At 36.6% G+C, this 19,340-nt stretch overlaps 1 long non-coding RNA gene across 1 annotated transcript in view; it reads left to right on the top strand.

Annotated features, from left to right (window-relative positions):
* The first annotated feature begins 1,283 nt into the window (after window positions 1–1,283).
* Window positions 1,284–19,340, top strand: part of LOC109276459 (uncharacterized) — a 59,933-nt gene continuing 41,876 nt past the window's right edge. The window contains exons 1-2 of the long non-coding RNA XR_002084681.2: window positions 1,284–1,355; window positions 11,346–11,397. This is a non-coding gene — a long non-coding RNA (uncharacterized LOC109276459). The remainder of the gene's footprint in view (window positions 1,356–11,345; window positions 11,398–19,340) is intronic.

Raw genomic sequence — 19,340 nt, 5'->3', positions numbered from 1 at the left:
CTGTCTCAAAAATAAATAAACGTTAAAAAAAAAAAAAAAAATTTAAAACCTGAGCGCCCTACTCTGGCCACATCATGGCATGAGGAAAATAAACATCTTTTCAACTAAGATACACTAGTTGTGCTTCTGTTACATGGAGCCAGACAGAATCTTCGTTATTATAATCTTTGCTTCAATGATATGTATTTTTTTTTTTTTATCCCCAGCCCTCTACTTGTGATTTCTTTTTCTTTCATCCCAAAAGTAACAGTCTTGGTCTGGCATTTCTGATGCCTGCATTTAAAGTCATTTTCTAAATCAGTATTGTAGATTTTCTTGCCTGTCTTTATTATCCACTTGGGACCCCCCCACCATGGGTAATATTAGGTGACCCTCTGGATTTGAAATAAAGTCAAGGTGATTTGCTCATCTGAGGATTGTGTCCTCCATGCTTATTGCATTACCTCTGTCACTTGACTCTGTGAAATGACCAGCCTGAGATAGACTTACTTCTATTTATTTCTTCTACAGTCTCCATATTTATATGAAAGTTGTTTTGCCATCCATTCAAATTTGTAAGAAATGACTATCTAATATGATTTCAAGGGCCAGAATCTAGTTCCATTCAAGTATTTGTACTTACAATATCAAAAATACATGATTTTCTAAGTAGATGATATGAAATCTTTGAATTCGTTTTTGGCTATTCGTATTTTTATACTGAAAGAGATATGTTAAGGAGAAGAAATGGAGATGAAATAAGATTGAGCCATGATACACTGAACTAAGGCCAACCTCTAAATTTTCAAATTTGGAGAACATTTGGATTCTTTTTTTTTTAAGTTTATTTATTTATTTTAAGAGAGACAGTGAGCACAAGTGGGGGAGGGGCAAAGAAAGAGAGGGAGAGAGAGAATCCCAAGCAAGCTCCACACTGTCAGAACAGAGCCCAATGCAGGGCTTGACCTCACAAACCATGGGATCATGACCTGAGCTGAAATCAAGAGCCATTCACTTACCTGAGCAAGTCACCCAGGTGCCCTGAGAATACTTGTATTCTTTCTTTTTTTTTTTTTCTTAAAAAAAAATTTTTTTTAATGTTTATTTATTTTTGAGAGAGAGACAGAGACAGAGACAGAGAGACAGAGTGTGGTCAGGGAGGCGCAGAGAGAGAGGGAGACATAGAATCCAAAGCAGGCTCCAGGCTCTGAGCTGTCAGCACAGAGCCTGACGCAGGGCATGAACTCACAAACCCTGAGATCATGACCTGAGACAAAGTCAGACACTTAACTGACTGAGCCACCCAGGTTATGGCAATACCATCCTGAACACGCCGGATCTCCTCTGATCTCAGAAGCTAAGCAGGGTGGAGCCTGGTTAGTACTTGGATGGGAGAATATTTGGATTCTTAAACAGCCCTCTCAATCCACTTTCGTCCCATGCCATCAACAGAGATTCCCTAGGAATTTGGATGAGCTTGGAGTTCTTGAGAATTTTGGTCTATCTAGGATAGAAACTCCTTAAGGATACTGCTCTAAAATCGCTTTTAGAGTCCAAGTGATGAACAACAGCTTAGCATCCTGTTTTAATATGCTATTAGTAAAGCACCTGACAATTACCAGTGGGCTAAATACCAATCTCTTTCATGGGCTGGTCTCTGAAATATATATTAGATTGTGTTCCAAATCCTGTTTGAAAGTATTCGATGATTGAATGCAATGGGATCGTTCAATTATTAAATGGAGTATTGTGAATATGGGCATTAAGATCTGTGTTTATCGCTTAATTATTCTATCATCTATGGATAATGAAGACTGGCTCATATGATAGATTCATCTCTCCTCTTCTTTCCCTAAGCTTTTTCCCTCTAATTAGTTCCATAATCTTGCTTCTATCTCCTGTGGGAATCTGCTTCCAGTTTGGCCTCTTCATAAAAATAAGATGAAAATAAATTCTGACTTCTCATGCACTTATTGTTGATAAATAGTTATACCAACTTTTGTGTGTGAGGGAGGCATTTGTGCTGTATTTGTAAAGAGGTATGATATGGTCTCTCTATTTAAGGTGTTTGCAATTTAATTAAAAGTAGGGATGATGATGCGGTGCCTGGGTGGCTCAGTCAGTTAGGTGTCTGACTCTTGATTTCAGCTCAGGTCATGATCTCACCATTCATGAGGTCGAGCCCCATGTCAGGCTCTGTGCTGATGGTGCAGAGCCTGCTTGGGATTCTCTCTCTCTGTCTCTCTCTCTCTCTCTCTCTCTCTGCTCCTCTCCTGCTCGCTTGCATGGGCTCTCTTTCTCTTAAAATAAATGGATAGACTTAAAAAAATCTTTAAAAAAATAAGGAAAAATAAAAATAAAATATTAAAAAAGAAAAAAAGAAAGGATGATTGCAATGGTGGTATAGACTATATGACAAATAAGTTGCACAAAGCCTGTCTCCCAAGATGACATTCTCCATGTGGAATCTGAAGTCTTAGAAAAGGCAGGACTTAGATGTGTTTTGCAGGAAGGATACAAATACACCATTCATGGATGCAATGGGGCTTTAATTGTAATGATGATAATGAGAGCTACCACTGACAATTTACCATGGGCCAAATATTATATTAAGCATCCTACAAAGATAATCCCATTAAGTTTTCATTATGACACTGTTTTGCAAAGAATTTTAATTTTCACTCCCATTTTAGAGAAGAGAATACTGAGGGTTAGAGAGGTATTAGCTAGGTCAGCCTAGCTAATAAATGGTAAACATAGGATATAAATCCAAGGTAGTATGACCCCAGATCCGTTTCAGCTCTAGACAGGAGGACCTGAGAGACAAATTATATCTACCTTTGATCCATTTCCCGTAATGTAGAATTGTTAGCTCTTAAATTATGCTCAAATTAGTGAACCAATACCCCTGGATTTCAGTATGATGGCTTTAAAATCAAGGAACTCTGCACTTGGGCTTATTTAATGGGCTGATAAACTGCCAGGACTGTGAATTCATTGTTAAACATTAGCCTGGAAGTGAAAGATAAGAATGCACATGCTTTGTCTACAGATGGAGCAAGTTGTCATTCAAAGCTGCAAAATATAGCTAAGGAGTTTAAGAACTGAGGGGAACATAAGTTCAAGACCCAGGAGGAGAACATGAGACCAGACAATATGCCAATTAATGGAATTAAGCTGAAAAGATTTAAAATGAGGTCCCCTCAGGAGACAATGTAAAAGAAAAGGCAGTTAATTCAATAAGGACAAAAGGATAAGCGAGCTAACTATGAGAGGATCAGAATATTTAAAGTTGATAGTGTCTTAAGAATTAAAGAACACTGGCTTGTGATTGCTGTGAATTTATTATGCCCCAGTAGCTCAGTCTAATTTGGTCCCTTCATCCTCTGAACAAATATTCTCATCCTGAGATTCCAGGACAAAAGAAATAATCCTTTTTGTTGCAGTCAAGCTATAAAAGTGATTATGATCAGCAGCCATTCACAGAGGAATAAATAAAGGACCCATCCATCATGCTAGTAAAGTTTTCTGTCCATCTGTCATGTTGCATTTCAAAGACGATTTCACCACATTTTAGTTGTTTTAAAAGGTGTACTTAAAAAATGCATTTTATACTTTGAAACTCCCCAGTACACAGAGAGTTTAAATGTATGGATGTAATTTCCCTTTTGCTAAGCAGGTTTTAGAGTGCCAAAGGCATGGCAGGGGGTAGTTAATACAGTGTAATAAAGTGAATCTGTATGTCTCTGTAGCAAACAACTGAAAATATGAATTTAGAAGATTCTGTTATAGACTGCATTCTCTAGCAAAGCAGTTGCTCAGTGTCATTATTCAATTGTGTATCAACAAATGTGCCTCTAAAGACCAAAGTCTAAAGACTACAGCAGGGAGATTTAAAATGCTACACAAAATGCAGAGGCACCAAAATCCCTTAACTGAGCTTTGGCAGGTGCATACTTGGAGGAGTGGCTTTGTGAGGACACGTGATTGGCGGAGACAAATAACATATCTGAAATCAGAAGGATATAAACTAAGAAGAACAATTTATGGGAAGGAAAATTTTTAATCAGTGGATATCAATGAGACTGGAAAAGCACAATTATATTTAGAAGCTTTTTCCTTCTTATATTTATACCTGGAGGCTATCAGTCTTTATAATTGTTCTACAGCTGATAAATTGTACCCTTTTATTTTTTATGAAGCCCCGGTCTACACAGATTTCATCATCTGAAAAATTCAAGCGCAAGACCAATAAATTTGATGTTTTTTTTTCTTTTGGTGTGAATTGAATGATCTAGATTTTCTGGCAAATCAACCATACATGTACATAATTTTCTTTTGCTCTAAGTCTATGTGTACACATAACTAAAATTAGTTCCTTAAATGTGGCAAAAAAATGTTGTTAGTTTATAAAGAAATACAGTAGTGTCTTAAATTCTGCAAAGTCTCTGCTCTAAAACATTTCTTTAAAATATTTAGTTCAAACTAGGGGTGGAGGATGGAGATCCTATTCTGTTAAATAGTTCTTTGTCTCCCATTGTTGTTGTTGTTGTTGTTGTTGTTGTTGTTCACCATATAGTTTAAGGGACTCACCACTCAGGTTATGGGTAGAAATGTGTCGTGCTAGAATTTCTGACACCCATTAGCTCCAATGAATCTTAGCTCTTAATTAAGAATAAAAGATGACACTGTTGGCTCAGCTGGAATCCCTCAGAATCTTCTAAAGAGGTCCTTCTTACAGGAAGCCTGGGTGGCACAGTTGGTTAAGCATTCAACTCTTGATTTTGGCTCAGGTCAGGATCTCACAGTTTGTGGGATCGAGCTCCATGTCAGCCTCTGCACTGTTAACACAGAACCTGCTTGGGTTTCTCTCTCCCCCTCTCTCTCTCCCCCCCCCTCTCTCTGCCCCTCTCCTGCTCGTGTCCCTGCACTTTCTCTCCCTCTCTTTCTCAAAATAAATAAATAAACTTGAAAAAAATTATTTGAAGAGTTCCTTCCCAGGATTGAGTAAGTGTGACATTGCCATAAATCTACTTTCTTGGAGTTTTTAATATATTTTTTGTAAGGGTCTATAAACTTACACCCAAAGATCCAAAAGTAAGAACAGTTTTTGAATAAAATATCCCTGAAAGTTGAGTACATACTTGAAACACAGTTTATATTTGGCATAGAGCTTCAAGGGCACAACCCACAAGTGAATGCCAATGTTTGCATTACCCACTAGTTGTTCTATTTCTCTGACATCAGATGAAGAAAAGGACCTTTGCATAATACTGATCTATAGGAACATTTAGTTCAACACTTCCATAATCCAGTAGCATAGTGGAATTGGAAGATCTAGCAAATGGGTAATTAAAATACTCTGCCTATGATGTGCATGGTACTGTGGTAGGTATAAGAAAAGAAAGAAGATATGAGGTAGGATTCTTAACCGGCTAGAATGCACACATGTGGCAGCATGAGCTAAGTGTCATAGGGTAGTAAGGTAGGGAAGGAACTAACAATTTTATGAAGGTCTGTAGCCTTAACCCAATGGTCTTTTGTTTTGGTGGGGGAGGTAGGGGCAAAGGGAGGGTAGGTGATTAGTATGTTTTAGGTGCTGTATGGGAACTTTATTGATTTTAGGTAATTTAATTAATGGTACAAATAATAGAAGTTATAGAAGTTAGGGTTGAAAAGGTAGGGAATTACTGTAGATTGGATTATCTGGAAAAGGCTTCATGGGATAGCTGTAAGACGAGGTAAAGTGAATGGAAGTTAAAAAAAAATGGGTTTGGTGGTTGTGGAGAAAGAAGGCCCTTGAGTTAGAGAGCGATCTAAGTCTGGTAAGGGGAGGGATTTGTGAAAAGTATTTGGGGAATAGGAATATGACAGTTTCACTGCTCTTATCATTTGTCATTCCAATGGTGCCTCGCTGATGCAAAGGCTATCAATAATTCATCTGACCTGTTTACTTTGACAGCCACAGAAACAACTGAACGGAGATCCTTTCCTTTTTTGAGATTCACGGCATGTAGCAAATGATCATTCAGTGGAGCCATGCCAACTCCTTGTTCTGCAAATTGCAAATGTTTCAGCCAAGCTGTTCCTCTGCTGTCTTGGTCAGTGTTAAAAGGTCAATGTTCTCTTTGTATACTTAGGGCAGTCAGAGCTGCTTTAATCCCAGAAAGGGTGTCTCACTTATATTGTATGCTGATTTGTTGACTCAGCAAGGAATTATCTTCTAATATAATTCTAAGATCGCTGACTATGAAGCCTATCCAACCTAAATGAAACCCCTGCTCCTTCAGCCAGAGAAAACTCTGTGCCATGAAATCACCTTTTTGAGAAAGTTGCTAATGTCTGAGAATTATCTCCAAGGTAATTCAACAAAAATAGAAATCAGAAAATTCAGACAAAGGGATCTGCAGCTTTGATTCACCTCTTTATTTTCTACTGTGTTTGGAAATGAGACTAACACATCATTGTGTGCCTGGTTAAAATGATCTAGAAGACCCAAGCTTTCCAAGAGAAATTCAGAATTTACAAACACAATCGAAGTTTTCCCAGACATTTTTTTTGTCTTCTGAGTTATTTTTCTCTTAAATATTCCCAAATAACTCTAGTCACCATTTGTCAGGGCTGAACAAATCCCATGCCTTCTCCAGGAATTTGTAAGAATGCTTAGGAAGTGCTTAGTGCAAACTGGATATTGCCTGTCACCTATCTCTCCACTCTGCTACCCAGGTATTTCCTTTCATCTCCTCCCAGTATTTCTCACGAATTACTCTCTCTGGTCTTGCAGATCCCTACATTTTATTCCCCTAAGCCATATTGAACTAGGCTTTTGTGCTTAAAAAGCTTCAGGAAAGACTTGAGGCTCTCATAACGGAATTAACAAAATGGCAAAACTAAGAACTCAGCTGCCCATATCTTTGTTCCTAAAGGTCTCTTGGTCATCCTCTGTCAAAGATAGAAAGATGACTTTCTGGCTTCTCTCTCTGAGGGTCTTCACCCACTGCACATTGTGGAGCCCCTCTCATCCCTGAGAACAGTTTTTCTCTTTGCTTCTTTCCTCCTTGTTCTTGGATCCACCAGAGAAAACACCACATCTTCGTGTATACCTCTTAAATCTCTCTACAGAAGTTCAACACCTATTCTTACCATGGAAAAAAAAACTCCTACATTATCTCTACATACACTGCTTTTAGCTATTTCTATCTGTCCTTCTATACCAAAATCTAGAACCAAAATGGCCCTGAAAGTACATTACTTCTTCCAAAATGTTGTTTTCATGAACTGAAATGCAGTAATAATAGCTACTGGCATCTTTTGGAACAGCAATAATTTTTTCACTTTGGGTTTCAAGGTAGAACCAGGGAAAAGGCTAAAAGTGAGTAGGAGGGATATAAAGAGAGACTGAACACTGCATCATTTAGATGGAAACCACTCTCAGATTTTAGGACCTTGTAAAGTGGAACCTAAAAGTCAAACATGACTGAGGCTTCTAATGTTAGCCCAGAGCTCCCTCTGAGCTCAGATGTGATCATCTGAAGACATTTTGTCTGTTATAAAAGACATCTGCCAGGGAGGACAAGATCTGGTATGCTCTCAGAGAAACTACCAAACCCTTCCTACAAATCCATTGTCAGTTTTTTTCATCTGCAAATTTGTGCCCGTTCTATTAAAATAAGAATATCTTCCTACCTATTTCCTCAATTGATACCCAAGTAATTTACAAATATAGTCTGCAAAAATAAAGGACCTTTTAAAATAGATTTCATTATATTCTATTTTTAAAAGTCCATATGTGAGGAGGACAATTAGGTATATAGAATGAGAAACATTCATCAAAGACATTCCTGCAAGTTTCACAAGAATAGTGGACCATTTGTTTTCTGGAAAAATTATATTTTAAACACCTCTGTTATACATATTCAATGAAGTACACTTTTTAAAAGCCATTTTACCTTGTATCCTAAAGTGACTGACCTGAAAATAAAGTAAAATATGTATTTGGAAAAGGGCAAACATTTTTTCAATTTTCTGTCTTATTATTACCCATATCATTGTTACTGATTTTTTTCAAAGTTTATTGTCTTCTAACTACATTTGTTACATTTAGTGGTGAACACCATAAAACTTCACACATGGGCATCAAGACCAGTAAATGATGTTATTTTGGTGATCTAGGGAGTAAGAAATCTTTTTTTTTCTCCCTTTTTTATAGCTGACCTTTTCAGAAAGGAATCCCTCTTGAGAAGTCCCACTTTAATTTGTTATATTTTTCAAACTAGACTGTCACACATGCTTTAATGATACAGTATTTCTTAACACCTAGAAATAAAACCAGCACTACTTTTGTGGTTTTAATACTTGTGTGGTCTAATACACTGAATTCAATCTTCATTAGTAATATACTATTTTATACATGTTTTCCTTTTAAGGGGTTTATAGGCACCAAGATGGATCCCTGGCTGAATAGAATTCAATAACAAGCACCTTGGGAAATGCTGTTAGATATTACTTGGGTGGAAAAGATCTCCTTTGTCAGGAAGGTTTAATGAGCTTCGTAAAGGAGCTCTTTGTGATTCCTAATGTAGAAGTCAGTGGAGTTAGACCTATTACTTCATGGGTCATGAGAGAATTTAGGTTAGTGCTGAGCTGATGTATAGAAATAAAAATGTTGGAAGATACGTTTTTTCATTTCTTTACTCTTGCTTTTTTAAAATGACAGCATCATTCCATACCTGGTAGTAAGGAGATCTTGACCTAGTTCTGCTTCTGCCCCAAATCAACTGGCCATCATTGAATAGATCGCTCAATTGTTCTAGCCTTCAGTTTCCACACTTATAAAAGATGTAGATTATGTTCAACAATGCTTAAGATCCTAACTGCAAATCATATATCCGATAAGAGACTTGTATCCAGAATATGTACAGAAACCCTTATAACTCAGTAATAAATAAATAAATAAATAAATAACCCAATTAAAAAATGGGCAAAGCATTTGAATAGACTTTTCTTTAAGTGAACATATATGAATGATAAATAGGCATCACTAATGATGCTCAGCATTATTATTAGTTTTTAGGGAAATGCAAATCAAAATTACAGTGAGATACCACTTCACGTCTACTAGGAAGACTATAACAAAAAAGACAATAACAAATATGAGGATGGAGACAAATTGGAACCCTCATACGTTGTTGCTAAGAATGTAAAATGGTGCAGCCAGTTTGGAAATAGTTTTGCAATTTCTCAAAGTGTTAAAAATGGAGTTATCACATGACCTAGTAATTCAAATTCTAACGATATACTCAAGAGATGTGAAAACATACATCCATACAAACACGTGTACAACACAATGTTCAGAGCAGCATTACTCTTAATAGCCAAAAGTGGAAACAATCCAATTATCCATAAATTGATCAATAAACAAATTTTGCATACCCATAAAATGGGATATTATTCATAAAAAGAGATGTTCATATCCATAATAAAGTGATGAAGTGCTGATATATGCTACAATGTGAATGAACCTTGAAAATATTTGCTAAATGAAGAAAACCAGTTACAACAGACCACATATTATATGATTCCATTTACATGGAAGTTCAGAAAAAACAAGTCTACTGGGCCAGAAATTATAAATTTTTTAATGTTTATTTATTTTTGAGAGATAGACAGAATGCCAGCAAGAGAGGGGCAGAGAGAGAGGGAGACACAGAATTTGATGGAGGCTCCAGGCGCCAAGCTCTCAGCACAGAGCCTGACGTGGTGCTTGAATCCATGAACTGTGAGATTATGACCTGAGCCGAAGTCAGACGCTTAACCAACTGAGCCACACAGATGCCCCGATTGGGCCAGAAATTATAGCTGTTGCTTGGGTCCAGGGAGAAGAGTAGAAGAATGAGAAAAGGGATTCATGTTAATGGGTATAGAATTTCTTTCTTGAGTGATGAATATGTTTTAAAATTGATTGTGGTGATAGTTGGACCACTTTATACTAAAAACCATTGAGTTCTATACTTTAAATTGGTGAATTATATGATGTGTGAATTGTATTACAGTAAAGCTATTATGAAAAATGTCCCATCTATCTCTAAAATATGATTTAATTAATTATTATTTTTAGATATGTATGTGCTTGTCCTTATGAGCTATTTTTATGCCATTTGCTTCCAATAAAGCTGACTGTCCAGGTAAATTGGATATATATGCTCATTTTGAAGGTAATTGACTCTTTTTTTAAATAAAGATTTTCAATTACTATACTGGTATCTCAAGACCATTCTTGGTGTCCATATAGCACCACTAAAATCCTTCCTAGAGCAGTTGATTTTTATATGCTACGATGCCTCAGAGAGTCTTAGCAATGACAAATCTTTAAAACATTAATTTTAAGTCCTTGTCACAATTCCCATAAGAAGGAACATATCAAAAATGACGAGTGCAGAAAGCATTCTAAATTTTGTTTTAGTGAAAGAGTAATTAAGAAACAAGTTTCCATGGATACATGGAGGATGGATGAAAATGAGGAGGACAGTATGGGATGAGTATCAGATATTAGTCACCATGGAGACTACACTAAGTTGTAAGTCTCAGCTAAGTTCCTTAGATCCAATATTGATCACTTAAGTTCCAAAGAGGGACTCTGTGCAAAGACTCAAGGAACTATCTAGAGGCAGCATCACAGCAAATTTGCTCTGCTGTCCAGGTGATAAATGTGGCAGAATCAGAAAGAAGGCCATTATTTCATTGTAGTAAAATATATACTATGTCCCTTTTGCACTCAGTTTTGTGAATTTGTAGCACTGAACATAGCATATTTGTCAGAGATGTCAACAGTCTAAAGGAAGAGATTAGCAATCATGAGATGCTCTGAACCAGGGCTTTTAAGAGTAGAAGATTTCAATCAGGAGTGCTGGAGAGAAGGAGAAAATAAAACGACTGTTAATGGACACACATGAGATATCCTCTGGGAATTCTCCAGGACACTTGATGGATGGGATGGGAGGCTGACCATAACTCAGGTCCTGCTTAAATAGGGGAAATTTGGGAATACTCTTAACATGGAATAAAGAACTATGAAGAGTCTACAATTTTACTAACCTATTACGTTGCTCATATCCCTATTTTGTCTAAATTCCAAACTACTAGAAATGGAAGCACCTTCAGGAAAGAGGTGAGTGTCTCAAATAGAGAGGTGTGTTTTGCAATAGATGCAAGTTTCGCAATAAATGAGTCAACCTACTGGGTCTTTTGTGTTAATGTGTCTGTTCATTGATGCTGTTCTGTAGACAGTGTGGTCACAGCTGTTACTGACAAGAATAATGTCTTGGAATGGTCTTGTCTGAAATTCAATGTTTTGTTTGTTTTTACAGTCTGCTGACCTTATTAAGATTTCACCAACTTTCCATGCATTTATATGTGCATGTATGTATGTATGTATGTATGTATGTATTTAGTTCTATGCAATTTCATCAATGTCTAGATCTGGGTGCCCACCACCACAGCCAAGGTACAAAACATTACCTTGTTATGGAACATCACACGATTCCTCATCCTATCTTTCATAACCAGTCACTTCCCTTCCTATCCCTTCCAAATCCCTGGCAACTACTAATCTGTTATTCCTTTCTATCCTTTGTCATTTTAAGAATACAATATAATTGAATTATACAGTGTGTAACATTTTGAGATTGGCTTTTTTTCCCCACTCATTCAAATTTCCTTGAGATCTATCCAAGTTATGTTTGGATAGCTTGCACCTTTCTATTGCTGAATAGTGTTCCACGGTACCGATGTCCCACGCTTTGTTTGACATTCACCCTTGAAGGACATCTGGATGGTTTCCAGTTTGGGGCTAGTACACATAAAGCTGCCATGAATATTCAAGAGTATGCTTTTGTGTGAACATAAGTTTCAAGTTTTCTGGAATTAATGCCCAAGAATGTAATTGCTAGACTGTGGTGAACATTTTGAGCATATGTATAGCTTTGTAAAAAAACTGCCAATTTTTCCCCCAGAGTGGCTATGCCATTTTACATTCTCATGAGCAATGTTTGAGTGATCTAGCTTCTCTGCATCCTCACCAGTATTTGGTGTTATTACTATTTTCTTTTTTAACTTTAGCCATTCTGATAGATGGTGACCAGATCTCACTTGGTTTTAATTTTTATTTCTCTGATGGTGAATTATATTGAACATATTTTCATGTATTTATTTGCCACCTATGTATCCTCTTTCGTGAAGTGTCTATATATGTCTTTTGCCCAGTTTCTAACTATATTTTTAAACTATTGAGCTTTAACAGTTCTTTGAATATTCTAGATACAATTCTTTGGTCAGATATGTTGTTTGCAAAACTTCTTACCCAGTCTGTAGCGTGTCTTTTTATCTGCTTTGCAGGGACTTTTGTAGAGCAAAAGCTTTTAATTTTAATGAGATCCACTTTATCATCTTTCCTTTTACGAATCATTCTTTTGGTGTCAAGCCCTAAGAACTCTTTGGCTAGCCCTAATTAATGAAGAATGGCTCCTAAAAGTTGTGTGGTTTTATGTTCTACACTTAAGTATGTGATCCAGTTTGAGTTCATTTTTGTATAAGGTGTGAGGCTCACATCCAAGTTTATTTTTGCTGCCTATGCATATCTGACTGCTCTAGCACCATTGGTTGAAAATGCTGTCCTTTTTCCCTGAATTGCTTTTGCATCTGTGTCAAAAGCCAGTTGGGCATATCTGTTAGGGTCTATTTCTGAGTTCTATATACTAATCCACCAATCCATGTGTCTATGGTTAATATTTGTTACTGTAGCTTTACAATAAATCTTTTCGCTGGGTAAATAATGTTTACCACTTTATTCTTTTCTCAAAATTGTTTTAGCTATTTTTCACCTCCAGCATCTTTACAAATAAAGTTTAGAGTAAGTTTGTCAATGTTTAAAAAAAGAAAACTTGTTGGGATTTTGATAGGAATTTTATTCAACTATGGATCAGTTTGGAAAAAATCAACATCATACCTACGTTGCATTCTTTCAATCCATGTACATTGTATTTGTCTTCATTTATTTATGTCTCCTTTGATTTCTTTCATCAGTATTTTATAATTTTTGGAAGTCAGATTTTGTAAGTTTGCCTTTGGATTTATGCTGAAATATTTTATTTTTTGGAGCAATTATAAATCATATGGTATTTTAAACTTCAGTTTCCAAATGTTCATTGTTAGTTTATAGAAATACTATTGATACTTTTGTATGTTAATATAATATTCTTCACTCTTACTGAGCTCACTTATTAGTTCTAAAATGTGTTCTGTAGAGTCTTTGGGATTTTCTACATAGACAATCATGTAGTCTGTAAATAGCAATGGTTTTGTTTCGTCCTTTCCCAGTGAGACTGGACACTCTTGCTTTTTTCCCAGTCTCAGGTGGAAACCACACATTTTTCCACCATTAAGTGTGATGTGAACTGTAGGGTTTTTTTGTATGCTCTTTTTCCATTTGAGGACATTCCCCTCTGTTACTAGTTTTTTTAAAGTTTTTATCATGAATGATTATCGGATTTTGTCAACTGCATTTTCTGTATCAATTGATATGGTTTTATGATTTTTTTTCATCCTGTTGATAGGGTGGATTACAGTAATTGATTGTTGAATGTTGGATCAGCCTTGCATACCTGAAATGAATTCCACTTGATGTTTGAGTCTAATTCCCTTTATATATTGTTAGATTTGATTTACTAATATTTAACTGAGAATTTTTGCCTCTAAATTTATGAAGTATATTTATCTGTACCTTTCTTTCTTTTCTTGTCTTTCCTTTTTTAAAAAAACTATCTTTGTCTGGTTTTAGTATCAGCATAATACTAAAATAAGTTAGGAAGTGTTCCTCTCCTACTACTGGAAAAGATAGTGTGAAATTGGTGTTAATTCTTTAAATGTTTGGTAGAATTATCAAGTGACACCATCTGGGCCTGCAAAATTTTTTTGTAGAAGCATTTTAATTTAAAGTTTAATTTCTTTAATGGTTATAGGACCATTTATGGTATTGATTTCATGTTTTGTTTTTTGTGTTTTGTAAGAAATCAATGATCATTTTCACAGTAATCATGGCGTGCATGCCACAGTACTGTTTCTACTTACTTCTTCTACAGAGGCCTTCTTATCTCTGGATCTAATACAGGACCCAAGATTTCTTGTTCAGGATGCCCTTGGTTCAGGAACCCCTGGGTTTAAAGAACACTTACACCTGTTTTTTTTTTCCTGCTGTTGTAGTCCACTGCTGAGTTTGGCTGCTGGAGTTCTGAAGCACCCATATCAGTAGGCAGAGGTGGCCTTCAGAGCCTTCATATTTTCAAAACCCCTGATGCCTCAGAAACCTTTTTATGTAACTTTAATCTGTTAATAACTTCAAAAGGGGAAAATATAGTAAACTGGAAAATAAGTAATGGAGGATATCCTGGCTGCAATTTTCACTCGTCTTTTTAAGAAGCTGTTTTCCTTAAATTGAGGGGAGCCTAGGTAAAACTGCAGCAGATTAAGCACGAAAATGTGGACAATTGCTCTGGCTCGTGTAATATGTGTGTTTTCAAAGATGTTTAAAATGAATTTGGAGAGTATTTTATACTCATGCTCAATTACTGGCATAAATCATATTTTTCAATTAATATGTTAAAAGTTTGTTCTCTCCTATATCATGAATAATCCAACTTCAGCTGGTTTAGTAATCAGATCTTGACTGCACTTGATCCATTAAAAACAGCAACTTTTTCTGACATAAATTAGTGTCAACATAAATCTCAAAAAAAAAAAATTTTAATGCTTTTCTAGACCATGAAATAAAAATGCACTTTGCTAGTTCTCTTGCACGTAATACATGCAAATGTCCGATGTAGTAACTCCGCCACAAAAAGAGACTTTCAGGAAAGGATATTACATGTTAACCACATTAAATTGCAAATGAGTGATCAAATAAAAAACTCTCATTTTAAGAGATGTTTACCTTTAAAAGAGCAAAGTGTCTATTTGGTATAAACCAAAGAAATTGGGATATAATTTTGACACTTTAAACACCAGAGAGCAGAATAAGTAGGTCACTGTTTCTTCTACACATTTTGAAATTATGTGTATGGGTTCCTTCACACAAGATCAGCTCTAACTCTTTACCACTTTGGGTGGGTTCTGTTGAGTTTTGCACCTAGGATCCTGGCAAAGAAATCAACCTTGCTAACATCAAACACCAAACTAGATGGAATTTAATCCACCACGAAAGTGAAGAGTCAGAGTTAGAATTTTAGTAAACAAATAGACTTGTTATCTTGCTGCAATGTTTTAAAAGTGTTCATCGTGAGGATAGTTCAGTTTTGTACATTTTCTTGGTATATTACTAAATACAAAGGCTTAAGAAAATGGCTTTTGTTTCTACTCCTCAGACTATGTCCTCTCTCTATGGTTTGAAGAAAGATTTCCTTCTTTGACATTGCTCAAAATTACATTCAGAGTAAAGGAATAAACCGCGTGGGTTCTCTTTGTGTGTTAGAGGTTTAGATCTGAAACAACAGCATCTAAATGAGCCTCTGATGTGCGCATCACGCCCAGGTAACTCGCTAGATCCATATGGAACATTTTTAATGGACTTCTTATTTTTCCTGACAATCGGCTTTCTTCAAAGTCAAGATTTACTCCCTCCGTGGGTGTTTGCATGGCCGGTGGCCATGGATCCAGTTCCTGGGCACATTTCTAACACCATTCATGGTGTTTAGTTGTGCAGCTCTCCACTGGGTGAGTCCCTTCTCTAAGGGCACATAGAATTCCCATTAGCATCAGTGGGGTTGAAGCTCACATTTCAAGAGGCTCTAGAACTTGCCAACAGTAAGAGGACATTTTAGTTTCTCATGCTTGGATGTAAGCTTCCTGTGGTGATTTTGATACCTCTGATAGGATTTCTTTTCTTTCCATTTGTTAATATGTTTACAGACAATTAGCTTTCTGAAGAACACAAGGCCAACTGGAGTTTCTCTCTGTGTCTCTTTCTCTGTCAGATCATTGCATTTTTATTTGAGATAATATCCTTCTTGTTTCCTTCTCACTGCTCTTTAGGTCACCATTTCTTAGCTCTGTTACTCATTCCAGACTCTTACTCCTAGAGGAAATATCTCTCCAATCTACATTTTATTCTTTTTTAATTTATTTTGAAATGACTCAATTCTTTCTTTTAATATAACACAGAATTCTTGACTCCAATACTTGAGGGAGGCCATATATTTTAATTATTTAGTCTACATAAGACTCAAAACTATCAGTTAAATGTTCAGAAAAAGCTTATCTCAATGTTATAAAAAACTTAATTTTTTTTCCTGGACTCATAAGTTAAACTGTAATTTTGACAACATTAAATTCTCATATCTTAGGAAGTCACAACTTTAAATTTAAAACATAGCCAAAAATACCAGTTCTCTTCTTTCTCAAGTCCCTTAGATTTTTCTCAAGACATAAAAGTCACTAGAACAAGGCTTCTTAACCCACATTCTATGGAATCCACATGTGTTCATGGATGCACTTTAAAGGATTTGCAGAATCCCACTAAACTGTTTGTTAGTTTATGTTTATGTGCATTTTTCTAAGGAGAGAGGTCAAATCTTACAGAGGATTTATTACTTTAAAAAAGTATTAACCATCCTATTAGAAATGCATTCTAAGATTCTTATGGGGATAGCCTTGATTCTGATTCTCCTGAAAAGTGGGTAACATCTAAGGAGTCTGATGAGTCTGTAAAACTGCTCACCATCCTGCCTCATTCTTTTGCTTCCTGATAAGCTGCTTCTACAGTCCTTAGCAGAGATCTACCCATTTCTACTCCCCCAAACCACTAATCCCTGACTAATAGGATTCATTGAAGAACTACCTCATTTCAAATTGTCAAGGATATAACTCCTCGTTCCTCTTTGTCAGATAACTAGAGAGTCAGGTAAACCCAGGGAAACATGACCCTAGTTCATCCCTTCTGGGTAACAACATGGTCGCTGGGTCCATTCATTCAGTTCACCCTGACGTGCCTGATTAGAGTTCCAATATTACACATATAAGCAAAGTGAGGTTAGCTGAGTCTAACTCACACTGTGGATGAACATAAACATTTATATAGTTAAAGGCATTATTACTAATTATAGTTTTACTTATTTTTCAAAAACATACTGCACCCATGCTCTCCGGCACCTACAGTTCGGAAATCAGTTAAATTTGGGTTCCTCGCTGGTAGTCTGTTTATTAGAAAGGGTTGACTAGTTCAGTGTCTCAATATTGATTTTCTACATTTGTATTCATTGCTTTCTTTTGTTACTTTTATTCATTACAATAGTTTTGCAAACTCTCTTTGCAATTCACTCAGGGAATCCCCTGTGAATTCTGTTTCTCTTGTACAGTCTGTCTTTCGCATTTGTAAGCTTGCTGTTTCTTGCACCCTCCACACTCCAGCCGTTGTTTCCTTTAGTATTTTCTCTCTGCTTCTGGGCTACAAGTCTTCAGAGGAATCTTCTGATGCTGGTTCTCTCTGTTGGTGTCATCAGATAACCGACTTCATACTCTTAAGGCTGCCATTATTCACACTAGATGATGCTCCCTTGAGTTCACTATTTTCTATTCTATTTGTAACTGTTGATTGGTTCTCTCTGATAGGAATAGTTTAACTTCTGGTCATTGTCATCAAGAATAACATCCTCAAGTAGGAAAGAAAGTCTACCTATTTTCTGCTTCTTTTAAGTACTCTGAGAGCAAAAGACCTCTCATATCAGAGATATCTACTATCTCCCTGGTTCCTGTTTGTATGTGTGTTTGTATATGTTTACTCTTTTATTCAACAGACGCTAATGTGTTAGGGATTGTGCAAACTCCTGGAGATTATTGTACGTGGTAGGGTCTCTGCCCCTAAAAGGCTTCCAATCCAACACGAGAATAATCTTTGCTTTAGCCTCTATTGTTCATTGTGCTTGGATTACATTTACATCTTCCTGTACTACTGCACCTTATTTTTGCTTTTTTTCCCCTTCAGAGTTTGTGACACCTTAATATGCCAAGAATTACCCTCCATAATAAGCATATTATACATGCTATAGAAGAACTTTCTTTTTTCTTCTATGTTACATTTTTATAGCTACAACCTTTGACACCCATTTCTATTCCTGCTTTCTCCTCAGAATCTTCTCCTTCTGAGCTTTCTTATTTTATGAGTGTACTGAAAGGCATTCCTCAGTCCTTTTCACCTTTTCACCTTCTCTTCAGTCAGAGACACCAGCTTGCATTTATAGCATGTAAAATTGATGAGTGCCTTGGAGAGAAAGGGAAACATCAAGCTCAGACTGCATGTTACCTCCATCATTCTGTTCCCTTGCATTCACATCTCCTGGGAAGAAAGGACAGCCACAGTTCTTTGTAAGTCCCTCAGAAAGTTTTCCTATCAATGCCCAAAGCAAACTGCCTTTTGGTGATGCCTGTTTGTCTCTAGGCTCCTGGGACCACTGTCTCAAAATCAGCCTGGATGCTAGTCTCTGTTTCTTTTCATTGCGACTCTATTATTCTCTTAAGATGAGAGCTTGACTTACTAATTTGCATTTCAGGTGTCTGTCTTTTCCTGATACCAAATAAACAAAAACCCTTCACTCATATATTGGAAAATTCGCCAAATTGGAAAATTCACCAAATGCACTCAGTCGTGAAACGTGTTACTCAACAGCCATGTGCTGGTAATGTATCAGACACCGGAATGCAGGGATGGATAAGGCATGGCCTTGCCTTCCAGAGACACACAAGAAAAATGAGGGGACAAGTACACAGAGGAAGTTATGGTGAAAATGTCAAATGTCATTACACAACATAATTACACAGGAGAACAAGAGAAGTTACCTTCCCTTAACACTATCCAAGTGTGGGAAGAAACATGATACACATATCTCAGATTGAGAAAATCCCTCCAGATTTTCGAAACTGTGCTTTATGCCACCTTGCTTTTACGAAAGACCTACACTAGTACCTATTTTTGCTACCAGAAAGAAATCCAAAGAGGATTTCCAACTTTCGAGAAAGGTGAAAAGCAAAAGTAGCATCCAGCCTTAGTTTTACAGCGAGTCATTACAGAGGCAGTGCACACCCAGAGCCGCGAGAACCACCCCACCGAGCTCTTTCCCCAGGAACTGAACTCAGCGTCTCAGCATCAAGCCGCCACGGCTTTGAACTGTGTCTGTGAACGTCTGTGCTTTGACTCCATCTATTTTGTGCATCCCTTAGCAAGATGTGTCCTAAGGCATCAGAAAAGCCTAAGAGACGTGAGTTTTGGGGTCTGGGAACACTCAAAAATTTTTCCATGTAGATTATTGACAACTGTTTCT

Source organism: Panthera pardus, unplaced genomic scaffold (assembly GCF_024362965.1).
Source record: "Panthera pardus isolate Hobbes unplaced genomic scaffold, ASM2436296v1 HiC_scaffold_15, whole genome shotgun sequence".
NCBI classification, from domain to species: Eukaryota; Metazoa; Chordata; class Mammalia; order Carnivora; family Felidae; genus Panthera; species Panthera pardus.
This window is presented reverse-complemented; position numbering and strand designations above follow the sequence as displayed.